The 15,431-nt window shown below is 36.8% G+C and overlaps 1 protein-coding gene across 1 annotated transcript in view; it reads left to right on the top strand.

Moving 5' to 3' along the window:
- Positions 1–86: 86 nt before the first annotated feature.
- Positions 87–15,431, top strand: part of IGSF11 (immunoglobulin superfamily member 11) — a 225,951-nt gene continuing 210,606 nt past the window's right edge. The window contains exon 1 of the mRNA XM_055259510.2: positions 87–331. The gene's annotated coding sequence lies outside the window, so the exon portion shown is untranslated. The remainder of the gene's footprint in view (positions 332–15,431) is intronic.

The raw sequence follows: 15,431 nt of genomic DNA, 5'->3' as shown, positions 1-15,431 counted from the left end.
GGGGCTGGGCTGGGTCGTCTAGGCGACCCTCCAGGAACGCCCCATGATGCCCACGGGCTTTGTTCGGGTCTCTGCGCGAGTCAGGGCGAGTGGCCGTCCCGCTGTTGTAAGTGGAGGGACGGCAGTCAGCTGACCCTGCAGCGCGCAAGCGAGCACAGGAACTATGCCATGTCCTGAGAAGAGGCGATTCTCAGGCTCTGGCAGTTAGAGCTTCTCCTCACCCTGCCGAGCGACCAGACCACGGGGCTCTGTGCATCGCCACCTAGAGTGTTACCCTCTTCCTTGTTCGCGGAGGTTCTCGGCAGTGTGTGAGAAAGAGGCCCTCTCTCAGGTACTGCTCCTCTGATTAACATCCCCCACCGCACCTCCAAATGTCAGCAGATGAACACACAACCAGTTGCACGAGGACCACAAACCTGAACAGAGGTTGTTGCTATTGCCATCCCCTTTGGGTATAGCTATCTTGGCAGTGGAAACACCTGCCCCAAGGTGTTTTCTTGCTGAATTAGACATGTGATCTGTGGCGGGAGAGCCAGAGAGAGGAGAGAAGATCCAGTGAGAATGGGTTCTAAAACTGCACCATCTAGTGGTCTTACAGCAGAGAGGCGAGTTAGAAGGAGGCCAAATCAGAGTTCCAGAAAGGAAGGGAGTAAGGAAAGTGGGAGAAAGATACCAGAAGGAATATTTAGCAAGTGGAGAATTTGTATTTGATGGTGTCGGCCAGTGGGGCCCCGTTTTTGAGATCTGGCCCTCCCCCTTTGCAATCAACCTTAAGAATGCGCCTCAGAGTCAGTAGGCTGTCTACTTTCAGGAGTAGGCCAGTACAGAGGTGGTGATTGATGAGACATACTACTTTGACCTTGCAAAGCCTGAAATCACTGAGGCAGGCCAAGGGTTGGTAGTGTGATGCCAGATATTCCTTTAGTAGGGATTTAACTGCATTAAACAATTAGAAATGAGACTTAAAATCCAAGTTCAAATACTTGTGATCGAAGTGTGACAGGGAGAGTGGATACACTTGACACCATACTTAAGAATGGAAAGGGGAATGTAAGCACACTGAAGTAAAGTCATTATGTAACAGTGCCTAGAACATAATAGGTGCTCGAGAAGTGCTTATTGAATGTCACTTTATGAATTATCTACCTTATTTATTTAAAAATGCATGACACCATTGGATACTGTGTTTAGAGTAAAATAGGTCTTGGGCTATGGCTTGTAGCTTCAAAGGGCTATTGGTTTTGGAGATTTATTTTTCCATTTTAAAACTTAAATGTAATAATCATAGAAATATAAAAAAGAAAACATAAAGAAAAAAATTCCCAAACACTCAAGAGATAACCTTTATTGACATTTTGATGTTTATCCTTCTGGAAATACCCCCATGCAAATCTATGTGTCTGTATCTATAGGTATGTATGTATTTTACAAAATGATGATTTATTAATTTGAGATCTTTTTTTTAACGTAGCTGTTTTATAGTTAAGAATTTCCCTCTGAGCTGATGCTTTTGCTGCATATCTCAAGTGTTTGATGTTATGTTTTCATTCACCTGAAGATATTTTCTCATTTTCTCTGATTTTTTTTCTTTGATACATTGGTTGTTTAAAAGTATGTTGTCTAATTTCCAAATATGTATGAATTTTCCAGTTTTCCTTCTCTTATTGATTTCTAGCTTCATTCTGCTGTGTTCAGAGAAGATACATTGTATGGTTTCAATCTTTTAAAATATATTAAGGCTTGTTTTGTGGCCTAACATATGGTTTATCCTGGAGAATATTCCATGGAAAGAATGTGTATTTGCTATTGTTGGGTGGAATGTTTTTCAAATGTGTTAGGTCTAATTGGTCGATAGTGTTGTTCAAGTCCTATATTTTCTTACTGGTCTTCTGTCTAGTGTTCTACTCATTACTGAAAGTGAGAAACACAAAAAATCAGCCGGGTGTGGTGGTGTGCACCTGTGGTCTCAGCTACTGGTGGGCTGAGGTGGGCGGATTGCTTGAGACCAGGAGGTTGAGGCTGTCTGTGCCGTGATTGTGCCACTGCACTTCAGCCTGGACCACAGAGTGACACCCTATTTCACACAAAAAAAGTGGGGTATTAAAATCTTCAACTATTATTGTAGAACTGTCTGCTTTTCCCTTCAAATCTGTCAATGTTTGCTTCATATAATTTGAGCTTGTTGTTTTCTACAAATAATTATTTTCTATAAATAAATATTATAAACAAGAAGAAATAAAGTCTTCTTGTTTAATTGACGCTTTTATCAATATACAATGCACTTCTTCATTCCTCATAACAGTTTTTGACTTAAAGTCTATTTTGTCTGATATTAGTATAGCAGCTCCAGCTCTCTTTTGGTTATTATTTGCATGGAATATCTTTTTCCATGGTTGTATTTTCAACTTATTAATGTCTTTGAAACTAAAAAGAATCTCACACTATATAGTCGGATCACATTTTAAAAAATCTATTCTGCCAATCTTTGTCTTTTTATTGGAAAGCTTAATCCATCTACATTTAAAGTAATTACTGCTATGGAAGGACTTCTGTCATTTTGCTATTTATTTTTATATGTTATGTGTTTTCTGTTCCTCAGTTCTTCCATTACTACCATCCTTTGTGTTTAGTTGATTTTTTTTATAGTGTATCATGTTGATTCCTTTTTCATTCCTTTTCTGTATATGTATTTTTATTTATTGTCTTAGTGGTTACTTAGGGATTACTATTAGCCTCCTAAACTTATAACAGCCTGTTTTGAATTAAAACCATCCTAGCTTCAATGGTATACAAAACTCTGCTCTTATATAATACATGTCTGTCTCTCCTTTTTTGTGTGTGTTATTGTTGTCACAAATAGCATCTTTATACAGTGTGTGCCTATTAACATGGATTTATTATAATTATTTTGTACGTCCATCATTTAAATCATACATAAAAAGAGGTTCAAACCAAAAATACAATGCTGGCTATTAAATCACCTATATAGATACCAAAACCAGTATTTTTTTATTTCTTCGTATGGCTTCAAGTTACTATATCTTTCATTTCTACTTCAGGATATCCTTTTAGAATTTCTTGTATGGCAGGCCTACTATAGATGAAATCCTTAGGATTTGTTTATCTGGGAATGTCTTAATTTCTTCTTTATTTCTGAAAGGTAGTTTTGCTGAATGTAGAATTTCTGGTTGATGGTATTTTTTTCAACTGTAAATATGTTGTCTCACTGCTTTCTAACTTCCATGAATTCTGCTGAGAAATTGGCTGTTCACCTTCAATATCTTTATATGTGAGGAATCACTTCTTTTTTGCTGCTTTCAAGATTTTCTCTTTCAAAATGTCTTTCTGTTTTGAAAGTTTTATTGCCATGTATCAGTGTGGATCTTTTATGTTATTCTTTTGGAGTTTGTTGAGCTTCCTGAATGTGTACAATCATTTCTTTTATCAAATTTGTAACATTTTCAGCCATTACTTCTTTAAATATTTTTTCTTTCCCTTTCTCTCTCTCCTCTTTTTCTGGAGCTCCCACCATGCATAAGTGGTACACTTAAGGGTGTCTTACAGGTCTCTGAGGCTTTATAAATTTTTCTTCATTCTTCTTCCTTTTCTTCAGGCTGAAAAATTTCAATTGACCTATCTTCCCCTAGCTCTTTGAACATTTTTAAGACAGTTGATTTAAAGTTTTGGTCCAATATCTGTGCTTCCTTAGTAGCAGTTTATTTTAATTTCTCCTAGCCATACTTTCTTGTTTCTTTGCATACTTCATAATAAAAAAACAAAAGGTAAAGTCTGGACAGTTTGTATATTACATGCATCATTCCGTGGGCATGCATGTGCTTTTCTGGATGTCCAATACATGCAGAAACTTTTTTTTTCTTTTTTTTTTGAGATGGAGTCTCGCTCTGTCGCCCAGGCTGGAATGCAGTGGCGCGATCTTGGCTCAGTGTAGGCTCCGCCTCCCAGGTTCACGCCATTCTCCTGCCTCAGCCTCCCGAGTAGCTGGGACTACAGGTGCCCGCCACCATGCCCAGCTAATTTTTTGTATTTTTAGTAGAGACGGGGTTTCACCATGTTAGTCAGGATGGTTTTGATCTCCTGACCTCGTGATCCGCCCGCCTCGGCCTCTGAAAGTGCTGGGATTACAGGCGTGAGCCACCGCGCCCAGCCAGAAACTTTTTGATACACTAATTATTCAAATAATCTCTCGCCCCAGCTTTTCCTCCCAAACTTTCAGTGTGTCCATTACTTAACCATGATTTTAGTCTTTTTACCCAGATGCCAGCAGGTTGCCTTTCAATGTTTTTGAGGAATGCCTTCTTTATAGCCACTTTTCCATCCTGAGAGTTATGTTGATGGATACTTAGGTTATTTCCATATCTTGGCTATTTATTCACAATAATACTGCAGTAAACATGGTAGCAAAGTAGTTTTGATATTTAAGCCTTTCTGAGAATGTGCCCATTTGTATTAGATAATATATATGTATATTAGATATATAGATAGTAGAAATATATATTAGATATTTTATCTAATGTATCTAATATATTAGATAATATAGATAATCTATATTGTAATGTCCCCTTTTTCATTACTTATTTTAGTTATTTGAGTCTTTTTTTAATGTGGTCAACCTAGTTAAAAGCTTATCAATTTTGTTGATATTTTGAAAAAACAACCTTTAAATTATTTTTCTGTCATTTTTATATTATCATTTTATATTCTCCATTATATTAACATCTCTCTAATCTTTATTATTTCATTCCTTCTGCTTGGTGTGGGTATAGTTTGCCCTTTTTTGTAGTTTTTTAAGGTGGAAAATTAGGCTATTGATTTGGGACCTTTGTTGTTTTTAAAATATAGGCCTCTATAGCAATAAATTTTCCTCTAAGCATTGCTTTCCTGTATCCCATAAGTTTTAGTATGTTGTGTTTTCATTTGGACTTATCTCAAAGTATTTTCTAATTTCTTTTTTAATCCATTGGTTAATTAAGAATGTGTTGTTTAATTTCCACATATTTCTGATTTTTCTAAATTTTTTCTGTTGATTTATCTTTTAATTTCATTGTGATTGCAGAATATATTTTGTATATATATATATATATTTTTTTTTTTTTTTTAATGAGGCAGAGTCTCCTGTGGCCCAGGCTGGAGTGCAATGACATGGTCTCGGCTCACTGCAACCTCTGCCTCCTGGGTCAAGTGATTTTCCTGCCTCAGCCTCCTAAGTAGCTGGGATTACAGGCATGTGCCACCATGCCTGGCTAATTTTTGTATTTTTAGTAGAGACGGGGTTTCGCCATGTTGGCCAGACTGGTCTCGAACTCCAGACCTCAGGTGATCCACCGTCCTCGTCCTCCCAAGTAGCTAGGATTACAGGCATGAGCCACTGTGTCTGGCCTTGTATGATTTTAATCTTTTAAAATTTACTGAGGCTTGTTTTATGGTATAATATATGGTTTATCTTGGAGAATGTTCATGTGCACTTAAAAGAATGTATATTCTGCTGCGTTTGGGTGGAATGTTCTCTAGAAGTCTGTTAGGCCTAGTTAATTTATAGTGTTAGTTAAGTCTTCTCTTTCTTGGTTGATCTTCTGCTTAGTTGTTCATTCTATTATTGAAAGTGGAGTATTGACATCTCCAACTATATTCTTGAATTATCCATATCTCACTTCAATTCTGTAAGTTTTGCTTCACATATTTTTGGGGTTCTGTTATTAGGGCCATATGTATTTATAATCATTATATATACCTGATAGATTGACCTTCTTATCATTATAAAATGTACTTTTTCAAGTAACAATTTTTGTCCTAAAATCTATTTTGTCTCATAGTATAGCCACTCCAGCTCTCTTTGATTACTTCATGCATGGCATATTTTAAAAAATCTTTGTACTTTCAACCTGTTTGTGTCTTTTGATCTAAAGTTTGTCTCTTGTAGACAGTACATACGTAGTGGTATAGTTGATTTTTTTTGGGGGGAGGGTCCATTCTGACTATCTCTGCCTTTTGATTTATAAGTAGGATATACATGTTTTATTTTGTTTATTATTTTATATATGTCATATATTTTTTGTTCCTCAAGTCTTTCTTTTATTGTGTTAAATATATATTTCCTAGTGTACCTTTTAAATTTGATTGCTGTTTATTTTACTCTTTTTGGAGTTATTTTCTTTCTGATTTATCTGGGTATTACAGTTAGTTTGATCTTAGCTTAAAATAATCTTGTTTGGATTTATACTAACACAACTTCAGTATTATACAAAAACTTTACTCCAATATATCTATCTTCCTGTCACCATTCTTTGTATTAGTATTTTCATACAAATTACATCTTTACAGATTATAAACCCATTCACGCAGCTATTATAATTGATTTATGCTGTTATCTTTTAAAACAGGTAGGAGAAGGAAAGAGATAGAAAAGTGTGTTTAAAACATCTTTTATAATACTGTATTAGTCCATTTTTCACACCATTGATAAAGACATACCTGAGACTGGGCAGTTTACAAAATAAAGAGGTTTAATGGACTTAAGAGTTGTGGCTGGGGAGGTCTCACACTCATGGCAGAAGGCAAGGAAGAGCAAGTCACGTCTTACATGGATGGCAGCAAGCAAAAAGAGAGCGCTTGTGCAGGGAAACTCCTGTTTTTACAACCATCAGATCTCATGAGACTTATTCATGAGAACAGCACGGAAAAGATCCAACCCCTTGATTCAGTGATCTCCCACTGAGTACCTCCTACAACACCTGGGAATTATGGGAGCTACAAGATGAGATTTGGGTGGGGGCACAGCCAAACCATATCAAATACCTAATGTACTTACCTTTATTGGTGCTCTTTATTTCTTTACATGGATTTGAATTACCATCAAGTATGCTTTCATTTTGGCCTGAAGGACTCATTTTAGTATTTTATATGGCAGGATGGTTTGATAGTGATTATGTCAGTTTTTATTTACCGGGAAATATATAACCTATTTTTTCATTTTTATTTATATATACTTTTTGGTTATATAGTAGGTGTATATATCTATGGGTTAAATGAGATATTTTGATACAAGTATGCAATGTGTAATAATCAGATCAGGGTAAATGGGGTGTCTGTCACCTCAAGCATTTATCTTTGTGTCATAAACAATCCAATTACACTTTTTTAGTTATTTTAAAATATAGAATTAATTTTTTTCTATACTAACCCTGTTGTGCTAGCAAATACTAGGTCTTATTCATTCCTTCTGTGCTTTTGTTCTCCTTAACCATCCCCACTTTCCCCCAATTCCCCACTACACTTCCCAGCCTCTGTTAACCATCCTTCTACTCTCTGTCTCCATGAGTTCAATTGTTTTTATTTCTAGCTCCCATAAATAAGCGAGAACATGTGAAATTTGTCCTTCTGTGCCTGGTTTATTTCACTTAACATTATGATCTCCAGTTCCATCCAGGTTGCTGCAAATGACAGGATCCCATTTTTTTTTCTTGAGACAGAGTCTTGCTATGTTGCCCAGGCTGAAGTGCAGTGGCACAATCTCAGCTCACTGTAACCTCCGCCTCCTAGGTTCAAGCGATTCTCAGGCCTCAGCCTCCCAAGTAGCTGGGATTACAGGCATGTGCCACCATGCTTAGAAAATTTTTGTATTTTTCGTAGAGATAGGATTTCACCATGTTGGCCAGGCTGGTCTCGAACTCTAGAACTCAAGTGATCTGCCTGCTTTGGCCTCCCAAAGTGTTAGGATTACAGGCGTGAACCACTGCACCTGGCCCCATTCTTTTTTTATGGCTAAGTGGTACTCCATTGTATGTATATACCACATTTAAAAAATCCATTAATCTGTTGATGGACACTCAGGTTGCTTCCAAATATTGGCTATTGTGAATAGTGCAGCAATAAACATGGGAGTAAAGATGTATCTTTGACATACTGATTTCCTTCCTTTTGGGTATATACCCAACAGTGGGATTGTGGATCATATGGTAGCTCAATTTTTAGTTTTTATTTTTTCGTTGAGGAACCTCCAAACTCTTCTCCATAGTGAAAATAATTTACATTCTCACCAACAGTCTACAAAGGTTCTTTTTCTTCACATCCTCACCAGCATTCAATGTTGCCTGTCTTTTGGATAAAAACCATTTTAACTGGGGTGAGATGTCATCTCATTGTAGTTTTGATTTGCATTTCTCTGATGATCAATGATGTTGTGCACCTTTTCATATGCCTGTTTGCCATTTGTATGTCTTCTTTTGAGAAATGTGTATTTGGATCTTTTGCCCATTTTTAATTGGATTATCAGATTTTTTCCAATAGAGTTGTTTGAGTGCCTTATATATTCTGGTTATTAATCCCTTGTCAGATGGGTAGTTTGAAAATATTTTCTCTCATTTTATGGGTTGTCTATTCACTTCATTGTTTCTTTGGCTGTGCAAAAGCTTTTTAACCTGATGTTATCCAATTTGTCCATTTTTGCTTTGGTTTCCTGTGCCTGTGGGATATTACTTAAGAACTCTGCTCAGTCCAATGTACTGGAGAGTTTCCCCAAAGTTTTCTTTTAGCAGTTTCATAGTTTGCAGTCTTAGATTTGTCTTTAATTTTGATTTGATTTTTTTATATGGTGAGAGATAGGAGTCAAGTTTCATTCTCCTGCATATGGATATCCAATTTTCCCTGCATCATTTATTGAAGAGACTGCCTTTTCTGCAATGTATGTTCTTGGAAACTTTGTGAAAAATGAATTCATTGTAGATGTATAGATTTACTTTTGGGTTTTCTATTCTGTTCCTCTGGCTATGTGTCTGTTTTTATGCCAGTATCACACCATCTTGATTATTATAGATCTGTAGTATAATTTGAAGACAGGTAATGTGATTCCTCCACTTTTCTTTTTGCTTAGGATAGCTTTGGCTATTCTGGATCTTTGGTTGTTCCATATAAATTTTAGGATTTTTTTTTTTATTTCTGTGAAGAATATAATTGGTATTTTGATAGGGATTGCATTACATCTATATATTGCTTTGGGTAGTATGGACATTTAAAATATAATGATTCTTTTAATCCATGAACATGGAATATCTTTCCATTTTTTGATGTCCTCCTCAGTTTCTTTCATCAGTGTTTTATAGCTTTTATTGTAGAGATCTTTCACTTTAGTTAATTCCTAGATATATAATTTTATTTTTAGTTATTGTAAATGGCATTACTTTCTTGATTTCTTTTTCAGATTGCTTGCTGTCGGCATATAGAAATGCTACTGACTTTTGTATGTTGATTTTGTATTTTGCATCTTTACTAAATTTGTTATCAGTTCTAATAGTTTTTTTGTGGAGTCCCAAGGTTTTTCCAAATACAAGATTATATCTGGATCTGCAGATAATGATCTGAAGTTTCTTTGTTGATTTTGTTTGGAAGATCTGTCCAATGCTGAAAGCGGGGTGTTGAAATCTTCAGCTATTGATGTACTGGGGTTTATTTCCCTCTTTACCTCTAATAACATATATCTGAGTGCTCCCGTGTTAGGTGCATATGTATTTACGATTGTTATATACTTTTGCTGAATTGATCTCTTTATCTTTATATAGTGACCTTCTTTCTCTCTTTTTATAGTTTTTGTCTTGAAATCTATTTTGTCTGATATAAATACAGCTACTCCTGCTGTTTGTTTGATTTCCATGGACATGGAATATCCTTTTCCATCCCTGTATTTTCAGTCTATGTGTGCCTTCATAGGTGAAGTGTGTTTCTCATTGGCAACAAATCATTGGGTCATGTTTTTCTTTTTATTCATTCATCCACTGTATGTCTTTTTTATTGAGGAGTTAAGTCCCTTTACATTCAACATTATTATTGATAAGCAAGGACTTATTCCTGCTGTTTTGTTATTTGTTTTCTGGTTGTTTTGTAGTCTTCTCTTCCTTCTTTCTTTCCTTTCTGTCTTCTTTTTTTTCTTTTTAATTATCATACTTTAAGTACTAGGGTACATGTGCACAACATGCAGGTTTGTTACATAGGTATACATGCGCCATGTTGGTTTGCTGCACCCATCAACTCATCATTTACATTAGATATTTCTCCTAATGCTATCCCTACCCCAGCCCCCAAGCCCATGACAGGTGCTGGTGTGTGATGTTCCCTGCCCCATGTCCAAGTGTTCTCATTGTTCAGTTCCCACCTATGAGTGAGAACATGTGGTGTTTGGTTTTCTGTCGTTGTGATAGTTTGCTCAGAATGATGGTTTCCACCTTCACCCATTTCCCTGCAAAGGACATGAAATCATTCTTCTTTATGGCTGCACAGTATTCCATGGTGTATATGTGCCACATTTTCTTAATCTAGTCTATTATTGATGGACATTTGGGTTGGTTCCAAGTCTTTGCTATTGTGAATAGTGCTGCAGTAAACATACGTGTGCATATGTCTTCATAGTAGCATGATTTATAATCTTTTGGGTATATACCCAGTAATGGGATTGCTGGGTCAAATGGTATTTCTAGTTCTAGATCTCTGAGGAATTGCCACACTGTCTTCCACAATGATTGAACTAATTTACACCCCCACCAACAGTATAAAAACTTTCCTATTTCTCCACATCCTCTCCAGGATCTGTTGTTTCCTGACTTTCTAATGATCACCATTCTAACCTGCGTGAGATGGTATCTCATTGTGATTTTGATTTGCATTTCTCTGATGACCAATGATGATGAGCATTTTTTCATGTGTCTGTTGGTTGCATAAATGTCTTCTTTTGCAAAGTGTCTGTTCGTATCCTTTGCCCACTTTTTGATGGGGTTGTTTGTTTTTTTCTTGTAAATTTGTTTGAGTTCTTTGTAGATTCTGGATATTAGCCCTTTGTCAGATGGGTAGATTGCAAAAATTTTCTCCCATTCTGTAGGTTGCCTGTTCACACTGATGGTAGTTTCTTTTGCTGTGCAGAAGCTCTTTAGTTTAATTAGATCCCATTTGTCAATTTTGGCTTTTGTTGCCATTGCTTTTGGTGTTTTAGCCATGAAGTCCTTGCCCATGCCTATGTCCTGAATGGTATTGCCTAGGTTTTCTTCTAGGGTTTTTATGGCTTTAGGTCTAACATGTAAGTCTTTAATCCATCTTGAATTAATTTTTGTATAAGGTGTAAGGAAGGGATCCAGTTTCAGCTTTCTACATATGGCTAGCCAGTTTTCCCAGCACCATTTATTAAATAGGGAATCCTTTCCCCATTTCTTGTTTTTGTCAGGTTTGTCAAAGATCAGATGGTTGTAGATGTGTAGTGTTATTTCTGAGGGCTCTGTTCGGTTCTGTTTGTCTGTGTATCTGTTTTGGTACCAGTACCATGTTGTTTTGGTTACTGTAGCCCTGTGGTATAGTTTGAAGTCAGGTAGGGTGATGCCTCCAGCTTTGTTCTTTTGTTAGGATTGTCTTGGCTATGTGTACTCTTTTTTGGTTCCATATGAACTTTAGTTTTTTCCAATTCTGTGAAGAAAGTCATTTTGCTTGATGGGGATGGCATTAAATCTATAAATTACCTTGGGCAGTATGGCCATTTTCATGATGTTGATTCTTCTTATCTGTGAGCATGGAATGTTCTTTCATTTGTTTGTGTCCTCTTTTATTTTGTTGAGCAGTGGTTTGTAGTTCCCCTTGAAGAGGTCCTTCACATCCCTTGTAAGTTGGATTCCTAGGTATTTTATTCTCTTTGTAGCAATTGTGAATGGGAGTTCACTCATGATTTGGCTCTCTGTTTGTCTGTTATTGGTGTATAGGAATGATTGTAATTTTTGCACATTGATTTTGTATCCTGAGACTTTGCTGAAGTTGTTTATGAGCTTAAGGAGATTTTGGGCTGAGACAATGGGGCTTTCTAAATAGACAATCATGTCATCTGCAAACAGGGACACTTTGACTTCTTCTTTTTCTAATTGAATACCCTTTATTTCTTTCTCCTGCCTGATTGCCTTGGCCAGAACTTCCAACACCATGTTGAATATGAGTGGCGAGAGAGAGCATCCTTGTCTTGTGCTGGTTTTCAAAGGGAATGCTTCCAGTTTTTGCCCATTCAGTATGATATTGGCTATGGGCTTGTCATAAATAGCTCTTATTATTTTGAGATATGTTCCATCAATACCTAGTTTATTGAGAGTTTTTAGCATGAAGGGCTGTTGAGTTTTGTCAAAGGCCTTTTTCTGCATCTGTTGAGATAATCATGTGGTTTTGGTTCTGTTTATGTGATGGATTACGTTTACTGATTTGTGTATGTTGAATTAGCCTTGCATCCCAGGGATGAAGCCAACTTGATCATGGTGGATAAACTTTTTGATGTGCTGCTGGATTCGGTTTGCCAGTATTTTATTGAGGAATTTTGCATCCATGTTCATTAGGGATATTTGTCTAAAATTCTCTTTTTGTTGTTGTGTCTCTTCCAGGCTTTTGTAGCAGGATGATGCTGGCCTCATAAAAAGAGGGAGGATTCCCTCTTTTTCTATTGATTGGAATAGTTTCAGAAGGAATGGTACCAGCTCCTCTTTGTACCTCTGGTAGAATTTGGCTGTGAATCCGTCTGGTCCTGGACTTTTTTTGGTTGGTAGGCTATTAATTATTGCCTCAATTTCAGAACCTGTTACTGGTCTATTCAGAGACTCACCTTCTTCCTGGTTTATTCTTGAGAGGGTGTATGTGTCCAGGAATTTATCCATTTCTTCTAGATTTTCTAGTTTATTTGCATATAGGTGTTTATAGTATTCTCCGAAGGTAGTTTGTATTTCTGTGGGATTGGTGGCGATATCCCCTTTATCATTTTTTATTGCATCTATTTGATTCTTCTCTCTTTTCTTCTTTATTAGTCTTGCTAGAATTCTATCAATTTTGTTGATCTTTTCAAAAAACCAGCTCCTGGATTCATTGATTTTTTGAAGGGTTTTTTTGTGTCTCTATCTCCTTCAGTTCTGCTCTGATCTTAGTTATTTTTTGCCTTGTGCTAGCTTTTGAATTTGTTTGCTCTTGCTTCTCTAGTTCTTTTTTTTTCTTTTTTTATTATTATACTTTAGGTTTTAGGGTACATGTGCACAATGTACAGGTTTGTTACATATGTATCCATGTGCCGTGTTGGTTTGCTGCACCCATTAACTCGTCATTTAGCATTAGGTATATCTCCTAATGCTGTCCCTCCCCCTTCTCTAATTCTTTTAATTGTGATGTTATGGTGTCGATTTTAGATCTTTCCTCCTTTCATTTGTGGGCATTTACTGCTATAAATTTCCTTCTACACACTGCTTTAAATGTGTCCCAGAGATTCTGGTATGTTATGTCATTGTTCTCATTGGTTTCAAAGAACATCTTTATTTCTGCCTTGATTTTGTTATTTACCTAGTAGCCATTCAGGAGATTGTTCAGTTTCCATGTAGTTTTGTGGTTTTGAGTGAGTTTCTTAATCTTAAATTCTAATTTGATTGCACTGTGGTCTGAGAGACAGTTTGTTGTGATTTCTGTTTTTTTACATTTGCTGAGGAGTGCTTTAGTTCCAAGTATGTGGTCAATTTTAGAATAAGTGTGATGTGGTGCTGAGAAGAATGTATATTCTGTTGATTTGGAGTGAAGAGTTCTGTAGATGTCTATTAGGTCTGCTTGGTGCAGAGCTGAGTTAAAGTCCTGGATATCCTTGTTAACCTTCTGTCTCATTGATCTGTCTAATATTGACAGTGGGGTGTTAAACTCTCCCATTATTATTATGTGGGAGTCCAAGTCTTTTGTAGGTCTCTAAGGACTTGCTTTATGAATCTGGGTGCTCCCATATTGGGTGCATATTTATTTAGGATAGTTAGCTCTTACTGTTGAATTGATCCCTTTAATATTATGCAATGGCCTTCTTTGTCTCTTTTCATCTTTGTTGGTTTAAAGTCTGTTTTATTGGAGACTGGGATTGCAACCCCTGCTTTTTTTTTTTTTTTTTTGCTTTCTGTTTGCTTGGTAGATCTCCCTCCATCCCTTTATTTTGAGCCTATATGTGTCTCTGCATGTGAGATGGGTCTCCTAAATATAGCACACCAATGGGTCTTGATTCTTTATCCAATTTGCCAGTCTGTGTCTTTTAATTGGAGCATTTAGCCTATTTACATTTAAGGTTAATATTGTTATATGTGAATTTGATCCTGTCATTATGATGTCAGCTGGTTATTTTTTCCGTTAATTGATACAGTTTCTTTATAGCATCGATGGTCTTTACAATTTGGCATGTTTTTGCAGTGGCTGGTACTGGTCATTCTTTTCCATATTTAGTGCTTCCTTCAGGAGCTCTTGTAAGGTAGGCCTCGTGGTGACAAAATCTCTCTGCATTTGCTTGTCTGTAAAGGATTTTATTTCTCCACTTATGAAGCTTAGTTTGGCTGGATATGAAATTCTGGGTTGAAAATTCTTTTCTTTAAGAACGTTGAATATTGGCCCCCACTCTCTTCTGGCTTGTAGGGTTTTGGCCGAGAGATCTGCTGTTAGTCTGATGGGCTTCCCTTTGTGGGCAATCTGATCTTTCTATCTGGCTGCCCTTAACCTTTTTCCCTTCATTTCAACCTTGGTGAATCTGACAATTATGTGTCTTGGGGTTGGTCTTCTTGAGGAGTATCTTTGTGGTGTTCTCTGTATTTCCTGAATTTGAATGTTGGCCTGCCTTGCTAGGTCGGGGAAGTTCTCCTAGATAACATCCTTCTGAAGAGTGTTTTCTGACTTAGTTCCATTCTCCCCATCACTTTCAGGTCCACCAGTCAAATGTGGATTTGGTCTTTCCGCATAGTCCAATATTTCTTGGAGGCTTTGTTCCCTTCTTTTTAGTCATTTTTCTCTAATCTTGTCTTCTCATTATTTCATTAATTTGATCTTCAATCACTGATAGCCATTCTTCCACTTGATTGAATCTGCTATTGAAGCTTGTGTACACATCACGAAGTTCTCGTGCCATGGTTTTCAGCTCTATCAGGTCTTTAAGGTCTTCTCTCCACTGTTTATTCTAGTTAGCCATTCATCTAACCTTTTTTTCAAGGTTTTTAACTTCCTTGGGATGGGTTAGAACATCCTCCTTTAGCTCAGAGAAATTTGTTATTTACTGACCTTCTGAACCCTACTTCTGTCAACTCGTCAAAGTCATTCTCTGTCCAGCTTTGTTCTGTTGCTGGCAAGGAGCTGCGATCCTTTGGAGGGGAAGAGGCACTCTGGTGTTTAGAATTTTCAGGTTTTCTGCTCTGATTTCTCCCCATCTTTGTGGTTTTATCTACCTTTGGTCTTTGATGTTGGTGACCTACAGATGAGGTTTTGGTGAGGATTTTTTTTTTTGTTGATGTTGATTCTATTCCTTTCTCTTTGTTCGTTTGCCTTCTAACAGTCATATCCCTCAGCTGCAGGTCTGTTGGAGTTTGCTGGAGGTCCACTCCAGGTCCTGTTTGCCTGGGTATTACCGGCGTAGG

This window comes from Symphalangus syndactylus, chromosome 21 (assembly GCF_028878055.3).
Source record: "Symphalangus syndactylus isolate Jambi chromosome 21, NHGRI_mSymSyn1-v2.1_pri, whole genome shotgun sequence".
NCBI classification, from domain to species: domain Eukaryota; kingdom Metazoa; phylum Chordata; class Mammalia; order Primates; family Hylobatidae; genus Symphalangus; species Symphalangus syndactylus.
The sequence above is the reverse complement of the archived record's forward strand: the minus strand, read 5'-3'. Positions and strand labels throughout refer to the sequence as shown.